At 46.2% G+C, this 25,075-nt stretch overlaps 1 protein-coding gene across 1 annotated transcript in view; it reads right to left on the bottom strand.

The window, feature by feature from the left end:
• Window positions 1-10,038, bottom strand: part of NR4A1 (nuclear receptor subfamily 4 group A member 1) — a 70,715-nt gene extending 60,677 nt beyond the window's left edge. Inside the window, exon 1 of the mRNA XM_069653893.1 lies at window positions 9,058-10,038. The gene's annotated coding sequence lies outside the window, so the exon portion shown is untranslated. The remainder of the gene's footprint in view (window positions 1-9,057) is intronic.
• Between the last annotated feature and the right edge of the window lie 15,037 nt (window positions 10,039-25,075).

Here is a 25,075-nt window from a genome sequence, read left to right on the forward strand (position 1 = left end):
CACAGTCTTGCTCATCAGATAGAGCTCTTTAATGGATTATGCAAAAAAAAATAATTAAAAAAAAAAAAAAAAAGAAGTTATTACCGAGTATGGTACATCCTGCACATGACTGCGCCTGGCTTCTTAGTCAGGGACCTTTTTTTGGATCCCAGAGCGCAGGAAAGTTTTTACTATGCAGAGTACATGCTGTGGTGTTACTCGTCCGTCAGGGCCGCTGTACGTTTGTCTGCTGTGAAGGGTGCACCCAGCGCATGTATTTATAACGCTGGTGCACCTGCTGGGAATTCCACCGGCTCCTTTGCATCAAACAAACCCTTCACAGTGGACAGAAGGGAAACTAATATTTCCCCGACCCGCTGCCTTATAGTTTGCCACCTGCTGTGTATAGCAATGTAGAGACATACCCAAGACTCCCTCGACAATCAACAAATCCATAAAAAGATGCGGCCAGCGCTGTGTGACTGATGATCCCTCAGGATTCTCAGCACTCAATTAGCTTCTCAATAGCAGCTCCCTCACTGCGAGGCACCCAGGCTCTCTGCAACACCATTCACACGTGAACGTGTACTGGTACAGAGACTGGGGCTGCTCCCAACTTTTGGGGTAAAGGGGTGAATGGGAATTGACACCTGATGGGGAAGATGAAACGAACATTTTGGTTTGTGGGTCTACCACTGACTCCAGGAAGAAAAAGGAAAACAAAGTTACACTTTGAGGGGGGCCAATTCTTTGGGGATGGTAAGATTGGCAGTCAAAGCAGAGCCATCAACACGTAGGGGGCCGGGGGGAATTCAGTGGTGATGCTGGCGCACATAGTGAAGGGGGTGTGGCCAGCCGGAGTGCTATTGCAATGCTCTACACATTCAGGAACGTGGCCCTTTAAGGCTCCGGCCACGAACTGTGAAAGCTTCACACCTAGATCTCCGCAAATGACTCCAGATCACAGACTGGGGGTGGTAATAAGTCTTCTGAGAAGGGCCATGAGATCATCACCTATTCTACTGTCCAACTACAAAGCAAGGAGCAGTCCCCACAAATCCCCGACCATTTACTAAGGACATCTTATTTACCAATTCAAAAATCAGCAGGAGCCTAAACATTCACAGAAAACACACCTGCAGTGGTCCAATGATTACGGTATCCCTGTGCACGAGTACAAAAAGTGCCTGGATGAATGCAGCTGGATTTTAAGAGTTTTCTCCCAGAGTATTTATAATGCGCCTATACATAAGTGGTCAAGGCGCAGCAAGACAAAAAAGGGGTGAGGGGGGGGGGGGACACAGGAGTGGCAGGAACAGAAAACTGTCCTAATAGGCCTTGTGACATTCGGATCGTGCAAGTGCAGGAAGAAGTGTGGTGTGAGGGGAGAGGGAGAAGTGTTGTCAGGGAGGAGGGCCTGTGAGAAAATCTAGTGCCAGGGGAGGTCAAGTGGACAGAGCCAGGGGAGTGCAGGTGAAAGAAGGTGTATGAGTCAAGTGTGAGGTAGGGGGCTGGAAGGGCTCAAGGGGTGCAGGCACAGCCAGGCAAAAGGTAGGGGGCCGGAAGGGCAATTGCAGATTAAGGTGGTGTGAACGGGAGACCAAGTGCAGGGGTAGACTTGGCGAGAAGGGCCTGGTGCCCTGTAAGAATCTGAAGGAACGAGGCTGCCAGAGAATTTAGCAGGCAAAGAGGGAAGGAGGAAGAGAAAAGGAAGGTCTTGAGAAGCTTCCGGAACTAAGAGAAAGAGAGAGAGAAAGAGAGAAAGAGAGAAAGAGAGAAAGAGAGAAAGAGAGAAAGAGAGAAAGAGAGAAAGAGAGAAAGAGAGAAAGAGAGAAAGAGAGAAAGAGAGAAAGAGAGAAAGAGAGAGAGAGACCTCCCGCTCACTGCGTGGAAGAGTGTCTGATCTGCAGCGAGTTGTAGCTCGAAGACTGGACGGCTCTAGCAGGAAGGGATTTAGGGAGAAATAGTTGGATGTAGCAGGGTCCCAGACAACAGAGAGCTTTGTGGCTGATGCAGAGGATCTTGAACTTGATCCTTGCAGTAACTAGGAGCCAGTGGAGAGATTTTAGGGCTGGAGAGATGCGATCCTTGAGCTTGAGGCCAATAAGTGTCAGAGTCCTATTTTGGATTAATTGAAGGGGGAAAAGGGAGGAGTTAAGCAGATTGAGAAGAGGCTGTTGCAGTAGTGCAAGGATCAGACTTCTTGAGACATTTAGTTTCTGGGTGAAAGGTGAGGAACGGGAGAATGTCTCTGTGGAGGTGCAGTTGAAAGTGGGCCTTCTTGGCAAGGTGCGTGATGCGAGGAGAGAAACAGAGGAGTTGAAGATGAACCCAATGTTTTTTGCCTCAGTGGAGGGTGAGGGAGGGGTCCCAATGAGAAGGATCTCTGTCTTACTGGTATTATGGCAGAGATAGGTAGCAATGCATTATGCCAGAATAGCAGACAGGCAGTCAGGAATGAGAGAGGAAGAGGAGGAGGAGGGAAGGTTGAAGGAGAGCTGCGTGTCAGAAGTTAGGAGGGAAGGTGGAGATCAAATGGGCTAGGTAGAAGTTGAAAAGCCAAGGCGAGAGGATAGAGCCCTGAGGGACACCGCGGGTGGAGAGTGAGATGTAGGAGAGAAAAAGGCCCAGTTGAACCTGGGACGGTGGGTAGAGAGGAAGGTAGGCAGTCCAGAGCCAGGTCTGTGATGCCAAGGGTATCACAGAGGTAATTTATAAGGATGGGATGATTGTATCAAAGGCAGAGGAAAAGTCAAGAAGGATGAGATCGGATGAAGAGTTGGGATCGTGATTAGAGAGCAAGTCTTCACGGGTGCAGCTTCCATACCTCCGGCAGCTCTGAACCCAGACTGGTGGTCCTGGAGACAACCAACAGATTCAGTGTGGTGGATAAGCTGGGAGATGGCTAGTTTCTCAAAGAGTTTGCCCAGGAAGGGGGTAATGGAGATAGGGTGGGCCGGATACAAGGTCGGCAAGGTCGGCAGAAGACTTTTTGAGGAGAGAGTGCTTCAGGAAAAAGGGGAAGGATCCAGTGGCAAAGGAGCGATTGCAGAAATCAGACCAGGGAGACAATGTGGTCCTCGATAGTTCTGGAGGAGCAGGGGTGTGGATACGAATTTCATTGAGTGGACTTGTCTAGTAACCTCATCATGTCATATGGGAGAGAAAGGAGAGCAGGAGGGAACAGGGATAAAGGGAGTCCTGAGAGTGGAAAAGTGAGAAGGGAGGGGTGTAGAGGAGGCCAAGTCCATGCACCAGCAAGCTTACAACACTTACACTGCATCTACAGCAATACAATTCTCAGTGGGGGGTATTTTTCTAATGTAGTAAAATATATTTGACCGTAGAGCATCTTTGTAGTAATCCATATTCCTTTAATGTACCTATATTACCAGGTGCAAAAATGCATTTTACCTTAAGGTTACTCTTCAGACATTCCAGCCTACTTTTTAAAATAAAAAACCCAGAGATATCTACTGTTTGTGGCGCAGGCACAACACCACCCATAAATGTTCAAAACTCTACCAATGCCTCACTGCAGTGTAACTAAAGCATACTTTATAACAGGTCTCAAATCCCAACCTCAAATGGAACTAATATGCAGTTTAGGGGCTTAATTGCATATTTTAGGTATATTTGGTGGAAATGTGTGGATTTCAGGAATACTCCGTGTTTAAGAGATTACTTTAAAAGCACACAAATTATAATAAAACTTCACTTTATAAATCCCTACAAAATATGTTCAGCAAAAAGAATTGTAGACTACGTCCCACCCCTCCTTTTCAATGAAAGACTACAACTATTAAAATGCAAAGTAATATGTGCATGCAACTATTACAGTATCAGAGGCTGTGAAGCCAGAATTATTATGCATCCAGCCATTTAAGCCTCCCCCGCCCCCCCGGCATACTACACTGGAACTTCCTACCCTCAAAAGGACACAATGCTCATTAAAAACAGCATGTGTGATATAACTGAGTGACTTGAATCTTCTCGATAATCCAAGCTCCATTTTGTTTTTTGTATGGCTGTGGCACACCAGATATCCCACGAGATCTCCCGCTGTACAACATAAATCCAGGGGAAAGCTCGAAAAACCCAGAGTCTCCAGACCAATCCCATAGGTTTGGCAGCGCAGTCTTTGGATTAAGCATTGATAATATTAGAGTGTGTTCCTATGGCTCTGCACTGCTAACACTAATGATATAAACACGAGTGGAAGCAGGGGAAAGATGTATGCATTTGTTCTTTCCAAGTTTTTGTTGGGGGCATTTGCATGCTTTTGGGGAGTAATACTGGCTACTACTAAGCTTATCTGTAAGGCTACCCACAGTGATCAGCTACTCACAGAGGAAAAAGGTAACCTGGGGCTCAGAAGGGTTCGGAGCTTGTTATTTTGTGTGCATGTATGTACATCAAGGTAAGATTAACAGCTGAAAACAACAACGAGTAAGGAATGCGGTTTGGCTATGGTTTGTGGCACATTTCTTCAGAGGTGCAAATGAAGGGTTGCATTAGCTGCATGACGTGGAAACAATTACTACAGGCCCGTCACTGGAGCATGCGCTTTCTTTCAGTCTTGACAATGCAGTTGTAGCTCTCACATGCATGGCAAGGATATGGACATTTGCTCAACATATCACTATAACAATGCTTATGTGTGAGGTTGGTGCATTACATGGTTTGTGAACACCTCAAATCTTCCGTATTGAAGAGTGTTTTTGTAAGCATTTGCACAAGTCCGTCACTTGCCTGTCTTGACTCCATCCCTAGTCAACAGGAAGCAAGGTTCCCAAAAGAACATTTTGTTTTCCATTCAGTACTAGGGCCTGCTTGAATACCTCAAGTCCATCGCACAGCAAACCTATATGGCACGAGGTATTGTCTGATCTAGATACCAACATCACAGTTAAACCTCGATTGTAAAATGGGCTTGCCAATTATTAGGATATGATATTTTATTTATATCACGCTCATACACAAGTGTTTCAGAGCACGACCAGGCAAAGGGAAAAGAACAGGGGAGAACAAAACAACGATCTTACTAGGCCCAGTGACATGAAGAGCATGCAAGTGCATGGAAGAGGGTAAGGGGGAAAGTGCATGGAAAGGGGGAAGTGGGGGAAAGTGTAGAAACAGAGGAGAGAACAGTGAAAGAAAAAATAAATAAGTAAAATAAGGTGATAAGCAGTAGTGCAGCCAGCAAGTGGCAAGTGCTCGGTTAAGCAGATAGGGTATATCTGATAAGTGCAGAAGAGAAGTGGGTGGGGGTTTGTATGGGTACAGATGCAGACCTCAGTGCAAAGAGTGGCCTGGAGGCAGTGCAGGAGGATGGCAGGGTGAGCAGGTACCTGGGCCCGATGGACAGAGGGTGGGCAGGGGCACAGTGCCGAGAGAGAAAACAGATCAGAAGGGAAGATGAAGGTCTTGAGGTGCTTCCGGAACCGGTTCTCAAGTTTCGAGGTGGCAGGGAGGCTGTTCCAAAGGGAGGCCCCAGCTGAAGACATATCTACTCACAGCTTGTTTCTTTGAAAAACGACTGACCCTGAGGGAGTTAGAAGTAGAGAAGCGAAGGGCTCGAGCAGGGAGGTATTTACAGAGGGACAGTTGAAGGTATTTTGGACCCAGGCCCCAGAAAGCCTTGTGGACAATGCAGAGGGTTTTAAATATAATCCTTGCATCCACTGGGAGCCAATGTAGGGATTTCAGAGCTGGAGAGATACAATGCCAGGGCTTGAGGACAAGGACAAGTCTCGCTGTCCTGTTCTGGATTAGTTGTAAAGGGTGGAGGAAGGTAGGTAGATTTAGAAACAGGCTTTTACGGTAGTCCAACCTAGAGAGGATCAGAGCTTGGGAGACAGTGAGCTTCTGAGGGAAGGAGAGGAAAGGCAGATTACCTCTAGAGAAGCAGTAAGAAGTTTGATTTTTTTTTTTTTTTTTAATTTCAGATGTCAAGAGATGTGTGCAGAGAAGGAAAGTGTGGAGTCAAAGATGACCCAAGGTTCTTGGCTTCGCAGGGAGGGGTAGAAGGAGGGCCAAGGCAGGCCAGCCCGAGAGTGAGGGGAAAGGTTGGCGAAGGTGTACCAATGAGGATCTCAGTCTTGTTGGCATTTAGACTGATAGTTGGCGGCACACCAATTTTTAACAGAGATTAGGACATCAGAGATGAGGGAAGGAGAGAAAGTGGCTGAGGGAAGCCTGAAAATGAGTTGGGTGTCATCAGCATAGCACTGGAAATTAGAGCAGAAAATGGAAATGCAGTAGGCGAGAGTTGCCAGGTATTGGTTGAAAAGCCAGGGCGAGAGGTTAGACCCCTGGGGAACACAACAGGTAGAGAGGGAGATGGGTCAGTTGTACCTGGGAGTGTCTGAGGAAAGATCAGCCAGGACAGAGCCTGATTGGTGATACTCAGGTTGTCACGGAGACTGTTGAGCAGGGTGGTATGGTTGACCGTGTCAAAAGCAGAGGAGCTATCAAGTAGGATGAGGACCGAGGGAATGTTAAGAGTCAAGGCTGGAGAGCAGATGTTCACGGATGTTTAGGAGAGCAGTTTCCATGCTTCTGGCAGCTCTGAAGCCAGATTGGTGATCATGGAGAGAACCAACGGAATCGGAATAAGGTTAAGCTGAGAGATGGCGAGCTTTTCCAGGAGTTTACCCAAAAAGGGAGTAATGGAAATTGGGCGATGGTTAGCCGGACAAGAAGGATCAGCTCTGGGTTTCTTGAGGAGAGGATGCACAAGGGAGTGTTTCGGAGGGGAGGCAAAAGAGAGGTTGCAGAAGTCTGTAAGGGCCGGAGCGAGGGGATCAATGTGGTCCTTAATGGTTTTAGAGGAACAGGTATGGACCTGTTTCGATGAGGCTTTCATAGATCAGACTTGTCTAGCGACCCCATCAGGGGAGAAAAGAATAAAGGAGTAGAAAGAGGGCGAGGCTGAATGAGAGTCAGCACGCAGAGAAGGAGGGGGACCGGAGGAGAGGGTGGACAAGATGTCCTGGGTTTTAGACAAAGTGAGAGGCAAGGGCACTGCAAAGAGCCTGGGAGGTGAGAGGAGCGGTGGAGACTGCAGCAGGAGCAGGGTTGGCCAGCTCTTTACAGATTCTAAAGATTTTGGCCCAGTTGTTAGATGCCGCAAAGACACAGACTTGAATGGGGGCTCGCTTCTTGGTGTGGAAAGCTAGTCGGTATTGTCTTTTGAGCAGGTGGCAGACCAGTTTGTCAAGGGTGGACAAGAAGCCCTCCTTTCCTCTCTACCACCCTACACTTAAGTTTAAATGTAGCTAGCACAGTGTCGTACCAAGAATTGCACTTGGCATGGACTTCAAGCGGATCCTCATGACAGGGGCAAGAGCATGAGAGTAGCAGAAATAGAGGAGAAGAGCTTGGACAGGGCTGTGCCAGGGTGTGAGTCAGCCCTGGGGGGGTGGGCAGGTGTCCGTGAACGCCTCAACTGACGCACTTCACGTGCCGGATGTCCGAGAAGGTGGGTGGCAGTCTTGGGGTAGGCTTGGCTTGAGGGGAGGAGATGGAAAGATGAGAGGCAGTGATCACTCCAAAAGAGGAGTGGTGAGGGGAATAGGGAGGGGGAGGCCAGAGGAGATCAAGACATCAAGTGTGTGACCAGCAGAGTGAGTCGGGCCAGAGGGGAGGATAGAGAGATCACAGTTTAACATGCATCCCTGCTAACACAACCAATATCCCTCATCACCTCATGTGTTGGCCTACTGGCTAATCCCCAGTTCTTTTCACCAACTCTTATATCCACAGATCAAGGTCTGATGACACTTGGCAAGGTCACTACACGCCACTTCTCAGACATGGTCTGGTGCCATAAAACCCCAGTGATGGACCAGTATAAATATTTAACATTTCCAGCACTGGCTTTGCTTCAATCACAAGCCAGTCTATTTAATCTAGTAAGACTAAATGAATTCACCCTTTATGTAGAAATGTAATCACAACACACGGGAATGGAAGCATTGGCATCTTCATGGTATAGCTTCGAATGCTTTTCCACCAGAAGAACCCTCTGTTCTGTTAAGACCAGGAGGCTCTAACTGACCAATTTGTTTCCTTAGCAAAACCCCAGCCTGACAAGACCCTTTGCTCCACTGTTTTGGCTACCCCCAACAGCAAGGTCAAATATGAGCCCACCCCCTCCTGGATGGTGGCACCTCTGCAAATAAAGCGCTACACCACCTCGGTTTCAAGTTACAATGACTCGCAGAGTCAGGGTTTGGGGAAGAAAGACTCAATCTTCAGGTGTACCCTAGCTACCCATCCCCCACATCACTCCCTTAAGCTTCACGTTTTTCTTAAGCTGGTCAGACCATCCAGTCCTGGTTGTATTATTTGAATTCTGATTCTCGCAGTTTTGCATTTCGTATGGAAGAAGGGCTAAGACTGCAAGAATGTAAATAATAGAACCAGGTCTTGATGGCCTATTGGCATCGAACACTGGATGTACTACACGTTGTGACAAACGAACCGTCCATACCCTTTGCCTGTACCCCTGCGCCTCTACAACAAATGTACTGCCTTATTGCATCCCTGTACTATGCCCAATGTACCGCCGGTACCCAAGCGTCCCTGTATCTACCACATGTACTGGTACATTGTAAACACTTACCGCGGTAGCTATTCTAACTGGCCAATAACAACCTATACATTGAACGTCCCTACATGTCTTTGATAACCTCCTATACTTTAAGGTTCCACTTAGAGTATGCGACTTAACTAAAGTCTCCATTTGAACACTACAATTAGTCTGATATATAAACACACACAAAGAAAACCCGCACTTTGTTTCCTCGGTTCTCTCCCTCAGCCCAAACAAAAAGCTAAGACACTTTATTCCCAATATCAAACATTTCAAAAACACGTAATAACTTTAATTAAGCACATTTTTAAACATAAATTACACGGTGGTGCGTGTGCCATTTCGACACCCCTGATCAGCGACCCCAATTATGCACTTCTCCGTACGAGATTTACCTCCCCGTCCCCCCTGTCGCTCCCCTGATCTTCACGACAATGCTCACCCCAGCAAACCCCCCCCCCCCCTCAAGAGGAACTCACCTGCTCCCTCCCTCAGGAGGGGTCATTGCTGCTCTTTGGGGGGGTGTCGGCTGGACAAGGGTTTATGGTGGGAGAGAGGGCACCACCATCTCGACGCCTGGGAGTAGCGCCTACAGGAGAGACGTTGCTCTCTGCCTGACTTGTTTCCCCCATGCTAGAAGGGGATGCGGGCCAACGTGCTTTGATGGATACCCTTCTCTGGGAACAGGGCACGACTGTTCTCATCCGGGCAAATGCTTCCGCTTGGACCTTGTCACCGTGCGCAGATTCCTCCGCCGGCGGGGTTTGGGGCGGGTCAGGTCGGTGACGCAAACAGCGCGTTCCACGGACGTCAGTGGAATCCCTGCAAGCATCAATGGGCTAAAAATAGAACGCGAGAAGAAGGGGACCGGAATACACCGTGTGTGATCTTCCCCTACCCATAAACGGCACCCCCGCGCACACTGTACACATACGGCCGCCCCCTTCCCGCGCAGAACAGTTCTCGTGTCGCCCACTATCACTCATTTATGGATAAGCTCTACACATAATTGGACTACTGTAACGTTTAACAGCTGTGTTGTGGGCGCATGATATAAAAAAACGAAGTTACACAAAAAAAATCAATTTCAGGAATCAATCCTATCAATCAAGCAGCGCGTTCCACGGACGTCAGTGGAATCCCTACAAGCATCAATGAGCTGAAAATAGAATTCGAGACGTTTATTTGTACGCTGTATTTATGAGTAGGGAGAAGAGTGTCAATTGTGTAGACGCCCACAGGCTGGACACATTACAACAGTAAATAAAATGCCGTATACACAGGAATAATCCACACAAGACAACAAATACGCAGGAGTAGGAGATGGCTACGCAACCCAGGTGTTGGGGGTTTGTCCCGACCCCCATGCCAGGTGTTGGGGGTTTGTCCCGACCCCCATGCGATGCTCGTAAGCCCCAGTACATTCAAGGTCCACACTATTCGGGCTTCCCGGTCGCTCTGCTGTGTCCCGGAACGCCCCCTTTATTTATACTGCACGCGGCGGCGGCGTGCAACGTCACGCCACCGCGCGCGCATCCCGTCAAGGGGCAGCGCCACACCAGGTAGCGTCGTCCCTCAGTTATCAGAATTATGTGGTCCGTGGCGAAGTGTCGGCTGCTGTGGAGATAATGTATGCAGGGTAGATTCTAGGCCAAATGGTGCCCAAGGCAAACACCAACAACTTGCCCTTTCACCTCCCAAGTGTGTCTAGCTCACCCGCAAAATGCAAACTTTGTTAACACCATGCAAGCACCCCCAAAGTAATGTTCAGGATCAGTGTGCCCCCTTGCCTCTGGCACAAACATGGCAGTTCATAGAGCCTCCATAGCTAGAGGCTCCAAAATCTATGGGGTGTTAAAAGGAATTGTGTGGGCATACCCTCCACTCAATCAAATCCCAAGCCTCAGCCATACCCCCTCCCGCACCAAACACTGTAATGTATCATTCATCTCCCCCTTTTTAAGACCACTGTTTTCCACCTCTGCACATTGCTGAACGTATTTGCTTTCCCAATCTTGCTCCCTCTTTCTCATTCAACTGTTTGCACTTTCCTGATGTGACAAATCAACTTCTGGGGCAGTATTGGTCCAGGGATAAATATTGGTTTCTAAACCATCATCAGCTCCACACCTCTGGTACACCAGAAGGTATCCAAACAGATTGGGAACACAAGAAATGTATAAACCTCCTTGTCTAATTTTGGTAACGTGGATGAAACGGCAGGCTCATCTCTGAAAGGTCGTGGATTGTTGGTTAGTTGCAGCACAGCAAAAATACAATTATTACCCAATGAAAAAAGGTACTGTCCAATCAAGGTTGTATACAAATATCTACTTTATTATTATCACAATAGACAGTTTTAGCACACTACAAAATACATCCCACCATGTTAAGGAATGAAGAAAACACACAGTTTGAAAGAAGGGAAAGGGGTGCACTCTGGATACTGACAGGTGGGTAGTCGGTATAATAAAGAATCGTAATAGTTCAAGGATACTTGGTTTCAGCACAAAGGGAGCAATGGGTCGTAAAATGTCACTATGCACCTTTGGAGAAGCAGCTGGGGGGCAGAACCACAATGTACCTGACGCTGGAAATGTTCTTGGTGCTCGACAAGGTCGAGTTGGTTTGAGGGCGCCTTGTAGCTTCTGTGACAGAGTTCAAGACGGAAGACAAGCCGGACAGATGGCTGCAGGATGTCCTACACTGCGGCTAAGGGTCAGGAATCGTTGTCTCAGTGCTGGACGGTGGTTCTGGAGCACTGGTCAAAGCATATCGGACAGCAAAAGCGACTGCGGCGTAACAACTGTCAGTGGTGCAGTCAGCTTCAGCTCGAGGGGCTCGACTAGCTCGAAAATGTCCTTTAAGGCGGACGCTGCTATATGCTGGTCTATGCACTCCTCCTAGCTTCTTCACTGGGATTGTGTCCTCCTTTAAGGTGGACGTCCCAAATCTTAGGAGAGTGTTGCAGGCAGCAGCCCTATCCTTGGTTTGGTTCAGAGACTTTCTGGCACTTCCCACCTAGGAAGCTGATTCTGGAGCTGCTGGAGGGTCCTCTGGATTCAGTATCTCCCTCTGTTCACTGGGAGATGTTTAGGGGAGGGACATTGCTTCCCTCTTGGAGGTCATGGCCTTCCTTCACTTACAGAAGATGTAAGGCACACTGCACCCTCAGCCAGAGTCCAATGGTGAGTTCTTCTTGCTGCTCCTTGTGAGGGTTTCAGATGATCTGCCAAAATATGGGCTCGGCCCTCCTTTAAAGCCAAATGGACCACAGGGATTGGTATAAACTAAGCCTACCTTAATGTACAAATTCTGGGTCTCCACAAACAATTTCCTGTATGTGTGAGGTCATAATCAGAGTGCTTTGCAACAGAAAAGGTAAAGGGGTAAAAACATGTATTACTAAACCCACCCATTTTCCTGTCTGTTGTTGATCAAAGGGTCTCTCTGGTTAGTGGAGCTCTCTATGGTTCCCGATTAAATCTGTAGTTCTCACTTGAAGCTGTGGCAAGACCAGATTCTCTGGCTCCACCAAACCACATTCTCGTCCCTTCTGAATGGGGTCCCCCTGCAGGGATGACTACTGTAAACACGCAGTCCTAGACATGACATTTCACTGTCAATCGATACTACGGGCGTGAGCTGGTTTCAGGTTGACACAGTACATATGAAAGGGTGCTGAGGTTTCCTCTCTCCTTTATCAGCCTCTGCAGCCATGCCCCATGTGGGCCTGTTTTAATTAAACTCTGTTTAGTATGTGAATGCTGCCACCAACTACAGGGCAGATCCATGTAGCTTTTGCTAGTTAATTAGGGTGGCCATGGCAGGGGGAACATTTGGCCCTCCCCTTCTGGAGATGCATTGTGTACTCCACCTGTAAAATCGCAACTAAATATGACACAGAGGACTACGCCTATAGGATGTGTCCACCCAGAGTAGACAGGTCTATGCATATGTCATGCAGTGAACATAGAAAAATGTGTGCAGATTAGCCCCACACATTTTCTGGAGGATGATCTACCATCATTCAATTTGATTTAAAATTTCAAAAAAGCCCAAGCCAGCACACACCTACCATGTGAATGCTCGAATTCCTCACAACTGATCCCCTTCTTTTGTGCTTTCCTATTGCTGCCAGCATGTTCTCCCTCTTTTGCTCATTTCTTTTTCTTTATTCCACTCTTCCTTTTGTTTTTTGTTCAGTCTCCTCCTTTCTTTTGCTCTTCTCCATCTCCTGCTTTCGGGTGACCAGCATTGACAAGCATCAGTGTTGTGCAGTGCGAGTTTGACTCCTCCAGTCAATCCTGAGGGGGGCGACCCCAGCAGCTTTTAATGCGCCCACCTGAGGCTTCCATTACTGTGAGTGTCACAGCAGGACTAAGCAGCGTGATGACCACTGCGCTCTGCAGAGCAGCCGACCAAGAGCTCACATCAGCATTGCTCTTGTGAGAACACAGTTGACTTTAGAGAATGCAAGACTCACCTTTAAGTAAAAAATATAACTGCCATGTCAGCGCCCTCAGAACTATGCACCCACTTCAAAGGCACATGAATGGGAATTTCACGTACACGCGTCGGTGAGACCGTCTATTATAACGTCCGCTCGAAGGGCTGGTTCTTCGGCATTGGCAGCTTCCTTGTTTACAATCACAACTTCATGTGATCAAGAAACCGCTTTTACTAAATTAATACAGGGATTGTGTGTGTTTAAGTGACACGTTCATCCTGGTCTGACATGACCCCTATGTGTCTGCTACACACCAAGGGCAACGTCCTGAATGTGGCTTGTAGATCTCACACAATCTCTTTAATAGTGTATATTCACAAAAACATGTTTGATTCAAATGCCTAAGATTGTTACAGAAGAACAAACATTTGAAATCTACAAACGACAGCACAAGATACAAATATACAATAAAATGATAAATTGCACTTTAGAAAAGCTTGTCAGTGGATAGAAAATATAGTGACCGGGTTGCAATGGCCTCTTCAGATGCAGATCAGGCTTTTTACTTCATTATTTGGCATTTCCTGTTCCGGGCTCTGGAGGAAATGGGATTTCGATAAGGATACCAGAAATGGGTACAATTACTATACCCCCAACCCACGGCATCAGTCCTTACCAACAGTCAGTGCTTGAGGCTGTTTGGGCTACAAAGTGGCACGAGACAAGGCTGTGCCCTGTAATTGTTGATGTTTTTTGTAGCAGTTGAGTCCCTAATGATCCAGATTAGAGTAAAAGGAAGATTGAAGGCATACAATTTGGAAGAATTGAGCAAATCATATGGCTCCATGCAAATTAGTTGTTGCCGTTGGTTGGAACCTTCAAAAAGGTCGATTCATACTCTAATGGGTATAAACAATCAGTTTGCGTGATTATCAATTACAGAATAAATTGCTCCAAATCAGAGGCCATGCCTGTCTCAGCTGTATGCTCCAAAAGAGAATGAACGAACTGGGGCTTCCAGTGGTGCCCAATCAAAAATGAAATACCTTGGTATCTGGATAACAGTGAAGCAAACCTGCTGATGAGGATGGAGCAAGTCCCCAGAAAAGCTGAAGACCGACTTGGATAGACGGTTGATGCTCAACCTGACACTTTGAGGAAAAGTAAACTCCTTAAAGACGTTGGTGGCACCAAGAATCAATTACATTTTAGCCATGATTAAGATGAAGTTGGAGAAGGAGATCTTCAAAAATATAGAAAGGAGAAATTCTGTTGTTCCTATCAGGAAAGAAAAAGCTGAGGCTTGCACTGTTGAAGTTACAGCTGCCACAAAGCTGCAGTGATGGATACCCACATGTATTTCCCACTGCCAAATGGCATAGAGTGCACGCCATGTATTTAACCAGCTTGCACATGTTGAGGATGACCAGACAAGAGCTGAGATTATTATCAGCGACCGGCAATAAGAAGAGAAACACTGAGGAGGGAGAGCAGTATGTGAGAGAATGCTGGCGAGAAATAGTAAAGATTATTGGACAAAATTCCTTTATCTTTGGTGACGCTTCCCTCTGATATCAGCCCTCAGTGAAGACTGACGGATAACCAGTGTTCTGGTGCAAATGGAACCTGACTGGGGTGAGCTTGGTGTCTGACCTGACAGAAGAAGGGAAATGGGACCTTTTCAGAACATTGGTTGAGTGATTTGACATGAAGGGTTGCACGTATAGAAGACATCGTAGACTGTGAAGTTCACTGAATAATCTGACTGGCACTCTGGAAGAGAAAATGAACAGGAGCACCCGCTGCCTAAGAACCTTAACTTGTGCGCCCAGTAACACTCAGCATCAACCTTGTATGCCCAATTGTAGTCCACGAAACCCCCTGACAATGGACTGCTTTTGGAATGGGTGAAGACATAAGACCTATGTCCCATATACTGTGGTATATGGTAATGCACACGTGACTTTGTCTGCCTAAGGCATAAGGGCATGTCTGATTAATATCATGAGTAAAATATATTGTGTGCATGCATTCTGGAGGGATTGATTGCTCCAGCTGCTATTGGTGAGCCTGGGACACTGCTGTGCATTCGTCTGTACTAGCCTGGGAGTTCGAGCTTGGTTTGTGCACCAGTGCAGGGCATTTTATTTTAAAAAAAACCTTTGCTGCATGAAGGAACTACGTAGCAAGTGCCCTTTGCAGTTTGGTAGTTCGGCAGAGTGGCAGGACCCCTTGTTGGAGCAAGACGTGGGTAAGACTTGTTCCTTATGTTACTGAACCCCGATTTGGACTGTGGCTGTGGCCCGTGTAATATGGCCGCACAACCTACTCCTTGAGTAGTTTAGGATTGATGTCTAGGGAATTTAACGGCTCTGTGTTCTCAACCGCATTGTTGTTGGGGAGTGAGGTCACTATGTCTGTGGTGTATACTGAAGGACAAGGTGTGCCCTTTGCTAGGGGGACGACAGAAGACACAATCTTGTCTGAGCTTCGTGCTAATTTGGGTGAGCATGAAAATGACCTTGCTGTGGAAAGTGAAGAACCATTCATACCAGTAACATCGGTGAAGGTCACACCCATTAAGACTACAATTGTTATTAATCCTTCCCCGTGTCTGACGCCCATTGTAAGCCATGAAATAACAGACTTTTTCCTGCGTACTGGAAGAGGCATGGAGGTAAGCCGAATTAAACCACTCTGTGCTCAGGTCCTTACTAATCGTTCCCAAGTGAATCAGGAGAGCATGAGTCCAATAGTTTATGCTAATTCTGATCCTGCGCAAGTTAATGTTACTGAATGACGTCAGAGTGGTTTTGATAACTTCATAGATGCCCCTGTTTCTCCAATTGAAGATGGTTTCTACATTGGTTCACCAATGGACCTAACAAAATTATTGTTGGCTAATACAACTGAGGAGAAAGGTGCCGTCAAGAGCCAGGCATATGCGTAGCTTACACCATACACTTAGAGACATGGACGAGAGGATAAGGTTATCTCGGCCAATGGTCTCAGCACTAAATTCGGCGATGAGCTCTTTTGTTGCCCTATATGACAATATCCGTGAGGAAGTGAGGACCCATACACTAATCCTAAGTGTCATGAATATAAAAGTTGAGTCGCTGGCAAGCGTCCTCTTGCAGAATGGAACTTTGAATATTCAATCGGTTGGTTTAGTGCATCATGCACCTTGTACCATGCGACAAAAAGATCACAAGGGACCTCTCTGTAGCCTCAATGGGGGTATACAAACTGTGTGGGCCAGCAAGAAGGACACATGACGCCAGGGACTCCTCTTAATCTTGACTATGAGTGTAGGAGTCTGAATGTTCCTACTTTGGTGCAGGTCCAACATTCTGAGAATATTTATCCTCTGTACGAATACATCAGGTTTGGATAATGGTAAGGGAGTATTACAACATGGAGATCAGCCTATTTTAGGGGTTCCTCAAGGGTCGCCACTGGGAAAGGGAATTCAAAGTGACCAAATTGAACAATTTGTTGAACATATTATTGAAAAGCCATTTAATAAGATTGATTTAAAGTATATGGAGAAGGCTGAGAGTGATAAGGGAAAGCAGGTTACCCCACAACAAATAGCTATGGTAGAATCTGATCCCTTAGAAGGTTGCTCTAGTTTACTAATGTTTGGTAACCTTCAACGATGAGGTAAAAAACAAGGTTGAAAGACTACAAATATGAAGAATATCCGAAAATCCTCTAGAAAGTTTATTTACACCTTAACAATACAGGAATCTTTATGCCAATCCTTTAAGTTATCAAGGAGTTCCTCTAATGAGGCTTGTGAAAGTCTGGCCTCTTTTGAGCAAGGCCTTGATCAAAGTAATGTTTTTGACAGAGACACCCCAGTAGTATTAATAGATCCCATAGTGGGAAAATTAGTAGAGGTGCAGTTGGAGAGAAAAGCTTCTGGAACTGAGTTGAGTGGTGAATTTAAATTACAAAAACAGTCTTTGTCCAAAGATGAATTTTACAGTGGTCCGAGGCATTCACAGCACACCAGACTCTCTGGCACCCAGGATGTGTATTGGAACCAGACAGTCCAGCCCACATCCTAGAAGCAGACACACAAGGAAAGCTTCGCGTTTTGCAGGAGACTGCCCAAATAAGGACTGACCTGGGTCAGCTCGACCTGGGGAAAATGAAGGGGCAAGATGGCCAAAGGCCAGGACAAATAACCTTGTGGCATGGCCATTTTGGAACCAGGCCACCTATTCGTGCCAAACATAGTAAATACGGTTTACCTGGCAGGAAAGGGTTAAAAATACATGAAAAGATAAGCTACCACCAAGACACATCTGCACTTCTCCAAAAAAATACTTTGAGATTATTTAGGACCTTTAGAAATGACAGGAAGCCCCAAGTGCACTATACTGTAAAGGTACATTGTGCACTTGCAACATGTTGCAGAAAAGTTGCAACATTGACAAGGACTAAGGGAAACAAAGTCTCCCAGTACTGACTGTCTTTAAGGGCATGTCAGTTTCCCCATAATAAAGTGAGTGAAAATTCCAAGGGAGTGCAGTTGAAGGCTGTGCTCCTCTGGCAAAGTCAGCCTATGGTGTAAAAGAGCAGCAAAATGTTGGGGGGTACACAACTGGAGGGAAAATTACACATGAAACGGAAATCTTTCCTAACAGTTTTGAATTGTATTTTGCCTATTCCAGGGCTTTGATAAGGCTGATAACTTTGATTTGGATACCCAGACATCTTTTAACAGTGCATTTCCAATGTTAAAATCTGTTCGTTCTCATGGTGTGGAATTAACAGTAGCCCCTGCTCTTACATTGTTAAATATTGAAAAGGGGGAACTTCAAAAATCCACTATGGTCCCATTGGAGAGCCAGATTAATACTCTGAATGACTTTGATGTATTGACCTCTAGGAGATTGATGAGCAAGGGGCATCCCACGATGAAATCGGTTAGTACACAATTGGGGCAGGTCTTTCCATTTACTGAGGTTCAGTTGGTGAGCTTCCTTATCGGGGACGTGGAAGCAGTTGGTGATGGTTCAATGGGGGTGTAAGGAACTCATGGTGGCCACAACCTTAGGGTTAGTGGCGCAATATAAGAACATAGATAGATAGACAGACAGACAGACAGACAGACAGACAGACAGACAGACAGACAGACAGATAGATAGATAGATAGATAGATAGATAGATAGATAGATAGATAGATAGATAGATAGATAGATAGATAGATGTAAGACAGACACAAGTGATACAGTTCAAGGGTGTTTAATGAACAATGAATGCGGGGTGGGAAAATGCCTAATCTAAATCTAAATCTAAGACGGAAGCAAGCATCAACCATCAAAAGAAAAATAAGGCCGTCTTTGTGGCGTTGAGTCAAATAAAAAGGCCTATACTAAGACACCTATTGCCAAACCTTAGAACTAATACCAAACAGGGTGTGGGACAGTTTTCAAGAAAAGAAAGAAGTGTTCTCAAATAATATGTCAGGATGTGGTAGCCTGGGTCTCCCTTCCCCATGTTTTGAGCACGGGGTAAAGTGGGATCTTGGAGCACAGTACAGTCTCGGGTTTCTCCAGCATGAGACAACAGTTCCAATGGCAGCTCTCAGGATAGTTGATGGCCAAGTCTCGCTTCCTTTGAAAGTCTCTGGCCTTCGAGGGCCTGACGTGTTCAATATAACTAAACAAACAAAAGTTCCTTCAAAAAATGAAAGTTTGTATCTTTCTTTCTACTTAGGTTGAGGATTCTTCACCTTTGGGTGCCCCTCTCCTGGGTGCTGACCCCTTTTGATTCTTTCAGCCTCCCTCCTCTGGGTTCACTATGGCAAAACTGAATGTCCTTTTCTTAACAGTTCAACGTGGACAATCCTCGACCGGGTTCACTCTTGTCAACACTCACACTGTTTCCTGGGACTTTGCCCCTCTTTACTGGCATCACTCGTTCGGCATCACTCTGGCTCTCGATTAGGGTGATAGTTGCTCACTCCTGGTTCCCCCTCTTCTGGGCGCTGACCCCTCTTGTGGGATTCACTTCCCTTTGCGTTTCAACAGTTTGCAGATCGAAGTCTTTCGATTGTACAGGGATTTTGCTGTACCTCCTTTATGACCACTTTGACCTATCGTGGCAGCCTTTCTACGGCCCTCTGGTATCTGTAGTTTCGCTCAGACAGGTATCGAACAGAGTCTCTCAAGTTAGCACCCATGTGAGGCTGGTTCCCTTTGCAGCTTGTCTCCCCTTTACACTGTTACAGGTCTTTGAACTTAGTTCAATTTGCCACTTTCATTCACCACAGCCTGGCTCTTATCGGTTCGTCCCCTCGACTCACCAGCTGTGATGTATGGCTTGGCTTTCCATCTTTTGGAATTAAAGCCGGTACCATGGTGGCAGGAATCTCCCTCATTCCTGCTAGTCAGAGTAGGCTTGCCCTGTGTACCATTGACATCTGCTGCAAGACACTTGTGCTTATGTCCTTTTCCATGAAGGTTCCATGGCCTGGGATGAAAAGGGCAAGGTCCCTACTCTCCTCACCGCCTTTCTCCTTCTCTTGAACTGCCGTGCCTCTTTAGCCATCTCGTCATGCTAACTGCCGTGCGCGTACTGTGCTCTCTTGCTCCACCTTTTATCCACCTTTTATCCATGTGGGGAAAGGGCTGTCAGGTATGTGTGATTCTGATCAATTGCCTGACTTTGCCTTACCCTTGTATTGGGACATGTCAAGTAAACAGCTCTCGTGTGAGTCCATCATCTTTTGTGTTGTGTGAAAGTGTTTGTGTTGTATCCTGGCCAACTGGATGACAGATCCCTTAATAAGGGCATGGCTGCCTCCAAAATCGTGTCCAGGTTCCCTGAATGGGGAAATACTGAGCCATTCCGAGTATGGAGGGCCCGGCATTTCCTCCTTCAGGGAACCCGGGCCCGGTCCTTCCCCATTCCCATTCGAGCCCTCATAGGGTTCAATGGGAATGGGGAGGGAGTTAACAACGGGCCCATTACGAATGGGCCCGTTGTTAGCTCCCTGGTCCCCTCGCGGGACCCGCTATGGACGTCTGGAAAAACCAGACGTCCAGAGCGGGTCCCGCAAGGGGACCTCGTAATAGTGCGGAGTGGGTTTAACGGCGCCAGCACCATTACTGGCGCCGTTAAACCCATTCCGCACATGTTATAATGAGGCCCAGCATCTGCCATTACAGCCAGTTGCATGGGATCCCCAAACATACAGACAACCTATCAGTAACTATCCTTGGTGCCGCACCATTTACATTTTCACCGGGACAAAACACCATTTCAGACCCCTTCAGAGCCCACCACACTAGCGAATTAGCCACTAGCACAGTACACCCGACCACATACATAACATCTGCTGCAGAGTAAAAGGTAAGTTTGTGAGGCATCTCTGTCTCTGTTATTTTATGTTGTAATGCACTGTTCATTTGTGTGCTATGTCAGACTAGGTCTGCCCGAAACCCAGTGGATCCACAAGGCTTCGCCTATGGCTTAATGGTTTACAAATATTCAGGCAACATATTATATCCCCCCACCCTCCATGCTGCCACCATTGCTGTCATCTGCACAGCAAGGGCGTAATCCTAGAGAGAAATGGGCAGAGTTTTACAGCCTGCAACCTCGACTAATGCTTCCAAATATGACACAGCCTCTATAGAGCAGTTATCAAAGCAGCCTAGGATCTGGACTTGAATTATGGGGCCTAGGTCTGGCCGGCATAGACTCAAACAATCCATCCGATATATACAGTGGGCATGGGGACCGTATGTCTGGGCATGCCATCCCACTCTCATACCTTGATTCGGTCGGGTCAAGTTCTACTGCAAGCTCTCTGGTAGCTGTTGGTGGGCCAGCAGAGGCTGGCTCCAAGTTTAAGCGGTGCTGAGGGAGATGATGTGACAAATGACCAGGGATATTGACCCCAAAGGTGAAGCACTGTTGTTTGCCCAAAAGGTGTTTCCCTAATGGACAAAGGATCAAGGTGGTTCCCCTGGGCACAGCATGAGTGCCAGGCAGGAAGGGGCTTTCACCTGCGTTTGTCCCCACCCTTGCATCCCAAAAATTATTGTCCCTGCCTTTCCATATCTTGGGGAATTCTATCCCTCAAACCAAAGATGTCATGCCTACCAACCCCCCCTAGCCTTTATGAAAAATAGGGAGGTTACCAGGTAGTCCCCCACACCTTCTCTTGTCATTGTACAGTGAAAATTGATCTATTTGCGGTTAAAAGGGGATTGGGAGAAAGAGTTAATGAAAATGGGAGGCTTTCTGATGGGGCTAGTGGGCAGGAGAGCAAGGGGTGAGTGCAAGCAGTGAAGGTGGGGGGAGGCCCTACCACAAGAGAGTTAAGGACAGAGGAACTCAGTTCCACTGATCATGATGAACGACTCGCCTTTTTGAAAGGACCATAGTGTTCTGTAATCGATATATAAGCAAGTATCATGGCTTAACTCCATGTTCCCCAATTTCTCTCCATCTTATAACCTCTTTTCCTCTTTCTATTTTCCCTGAATTTCCCTTCTGTCTGCCCATCGCCTCTTCCTATCGAGTTCAATGCCTCAGGCATCTGGAAGTTGGAAAAAAGGTCTTCAGAAAGAACTAACATGACATGTTCCCTTCTGTCCTCTTCCCTATGCCTTCATTCTCTTCTTCTGTTCAGTCACCCCTTTCAGACATGCAAGAAGGCAGCAAAATGTTCCATGTGAGCACTTAACACAACATGATATAACATAGCAGGTCCATTAATGGATTCATAATGTCGCTGTTTATTCAGCATGCCCCTTATGGGTCGCAAAGCGTTTCAGAACTGCACAATTGACACCCCCCTCCCTCCAATCATAATTCAAAACCTTAAAGCAATCTTAAAACAGAGAAAATGTGAAGGCATAATTTTGTTTTAAATACACGTATCTTAGATCGAATGCCCTAGGTGGTAATGATTTCATTTTCTTTTTACATATTCTATGACCCTGATGTGTTTGGTTTTGGCTTTTGAAAATATATACTGGGTAATTTCCAAGCCGAGGTTTGGATGTCCTGCAAAATCATTTTTATGATTGTCACTTTTCTGACAAATCCATATAGATACCATTTCAGGGCTGGAACATGTCAACCAAAGTAGGAGATAGTTATGTAACCCCTTTGCTTGTGTGTTAACTCTGTAAGAAGAGACACATATTTTTGATATCACCCTTTCTCTACCAATCATGTTGCCTTTTCAGTTGAAGAATTTAGGAAACCTAATTGTCAATTCTTCTTTGATGTGCCATCATTTTACTGAAAATACTTATGAAACAATGTTTCGCTTACTGTCGTTTTTTCCTCATAAATAATATTACCAGTGTTAACAAGTCCATCATTCCCCCATTCTTTTCCATTCCACTAGAACTACTTTGATCTATTTTAAATCATTTTTATTTGCTTGAGACGTTCAATTGGGTCATATTAACTTCCTATATGGTGTTATGTAGCTCCTGCTTGTAGCCTAGAATAGCTTGTGCGTGCAGTCGGAAGAGTGCTATGGTCGAGTGCTGTCTCGCTGTCCCTCTGGTGGTATAAGGCGTTTTTTGAAGTTGCTGCACTTACTTCTATTCCTGTACCGCTGTTGCTACAGATTCACAATATCACAGTATCAGTGAAACTGCCGGGCTGCTGTGGATTGGTGCCATAGCACGAGTTTCATTAATTTCATTGGCTAATGTCTAAAGTCCCGCCCACCGTTACCGGAAGCCTACATTAACAGCGGACCGCAAACAGTCTTAACGTGCGCAGTCGGACGAGTGCTGTGGGCGAGAGCAGTCTCGCTGTCCTGCGTGACCTGATGCTGGTAGTTGGCTGTAGAAGGTGTGGCTTGCATTTGAAGGAACTGTAAATTATCATAATCGACTGCTGGGATTCACTGAAGCAACAAAAAATGCCATTTGCTATCTAAAATGCCATACAAGAACAGATGACAACAAATAGATATAATCTGTAGATGGGAGGCTCCGGACAGAGTGGTCTCATGGCACAGACCTCCCTGACTCGGCTAATATGGCACCTACGATTGGCCCAGTAAAGCAGAAGGGCACGATAATTTCTTTTTTTTTCGACCTGAGCTGGTAACAATAACAGTAGCACCGGTTGAACATGCAGCCGCATGGCGGGGGCAGTGGAAGTGGCTGCACCCATAATTGACCAGCCTAGGGTAGAGAAGGTCCAAGTGATCTGAGCGAGGGCAAGCCCAATGCAGAATACAACTACATATCGCTTTTCTGTTTCACCAAATGTATTAATTGATTCAACCGGGGAGGCTCTGTTGGAAGAGTTGGTACCCGTACCTCAGCTTATTCTGAGATCCAATCATTTATGGTGTCTATGCAGTTCGCAGTGAAAATTATGCTAAAACTTTGTGGGCGTACACATGACAATTTGCAGTACCCTAACGTAGTAGTGGCAAATACAGTGGCCAACAACGAGGCAGACTTGTGCCAGTTTATCAGGCAAGACTCTTGAAAAAAAGGCTGACGATCCCTTACCTCTTGCCGAAGTGCCAGAGGCAGTAGCAGTCACGATTGTTGAGTCATTGGAATTGTCTGATATATTTTTCTCCAGAAAAAAACTTCGACTAGCGCGACACGCTGCTGCTCGTAAATTGTCATGCAACACTGTAGCTTCCATATCTTCTATGACCAATCCAGGGGAAAAAATACAAGAAAGCCAGCAGGAAGACGACACACTGTTAAAAAGCACCAAGGAAAACAGCAGGGCAATTTAACAAGCTGGTTGACTGATACATCGGCCGAGGATAGATCTGCACAGTCGGAACAGCTTGATACAAGTTTGATCACAAATGTATCATTGTCTAGTGGGGCACGATAACAATTCAACACCAACTTTGCCTATCAGGCTGTCAGCTTGTAGAGCGTCAATCAAGCAAGGGCGACCTGCAGGAACTGATGTATTGAGAAATCGAGTGCTGTTTTGTTAGTGAAAAACATTGACCAAAAATCACAGGACAAATGGCTATGCTGCTCTGCTTTTATGTCAAGTTCCACAATTGAGGGTATTGGTGTCTGAAGACTCTGACTTCTTTGAGCCGCTAAAGTGTGTCCATCCTAATGTGTCCGCTGTCCACTGTAAGCATATGGACACTGTCCATTTGCTGCGTAATTTTCAGTCCCACCTGGTGAGCTGTGGGGTTGAACTTGATGTGAAATCTGATACAGTGGATCCAGCCTGACCATTTACTCAAGATCTGTATAGTCTTCGGAATACGTCATTATCACAATTGCCCAGCAAAGATAAGGTTCAGTTATCTGACATTCAATCTATGCTAAAATGGCTTGTGGAATCTTTGCCTGTGGTGCTCACTAAACAATGAGCATCGTCTCTCATTTCTTGGAACACCTGAGGGTTTGCCCATCTATTATCTTCATCTGGCTCTCTGCCCTATGTACTTCAACATCAGCTTTTCCTGTTACAGGAGACCTGGTTAACATAAGCAATTTATATAGATGGGTATACAGCCCACCAAACTGTAGCAAATAAGGGAACAAAAGGCAGACCGTTCGGGGACTTGGCCATTGGCGTTGTGCATAATTTGAAAGGCCGCACATTATCATCTGTTGGTTCAGTTAACATTTTAGCGGTGGAGGTGGAGGTGGATATTCCTTTTAATGACAGCAGTCGGCATATTCTGTTAGTCAACATCTATAATCCTCAGGAGCAGTGCATAGACAAGTGATCCAGAACGGTCTTCATGACCTTTTTGTTATACCGGTATAGTGGTAACAATGTTGCCAGTATTAATGTGGGTGATGATTTTAATTGTCACTGTGTGGGCGGTGTAGGAATGCAAGTAGATGGAATACTGTTTAGCAAAAGTCTTATGAAGCAGTCTGTTCTGATGCTGAGGGTTTCAAATGGATGAGGTTCTTTCAGAGCTGGGACCTTGAAATCTTAAATGGACATACCAAAGGGGACACTCCTGTTGGTTATACCTGGAATAGTGGTAGTTTTAATGCCACTTTGGACTACTTGTTTGTCCTTGCAGAAGTCTCTAATAA

This window comes from Ambystoma mexicanum, chromosome 3q, assembly GCF_040938575.1.
Source record: "Ambystoma mexicanum isolate Mex_15411 chromosome 3q, UKY_AmexF1_1, whole genome shotgun sequence".
Classification (NCBI taxonomy): domain Eukaryota; kingdom Metazoa; phylum Chordata; class Amphibia; order Caudata; family Ambystomatidae; genus Ambystoma; species Ambystoma mexicanum.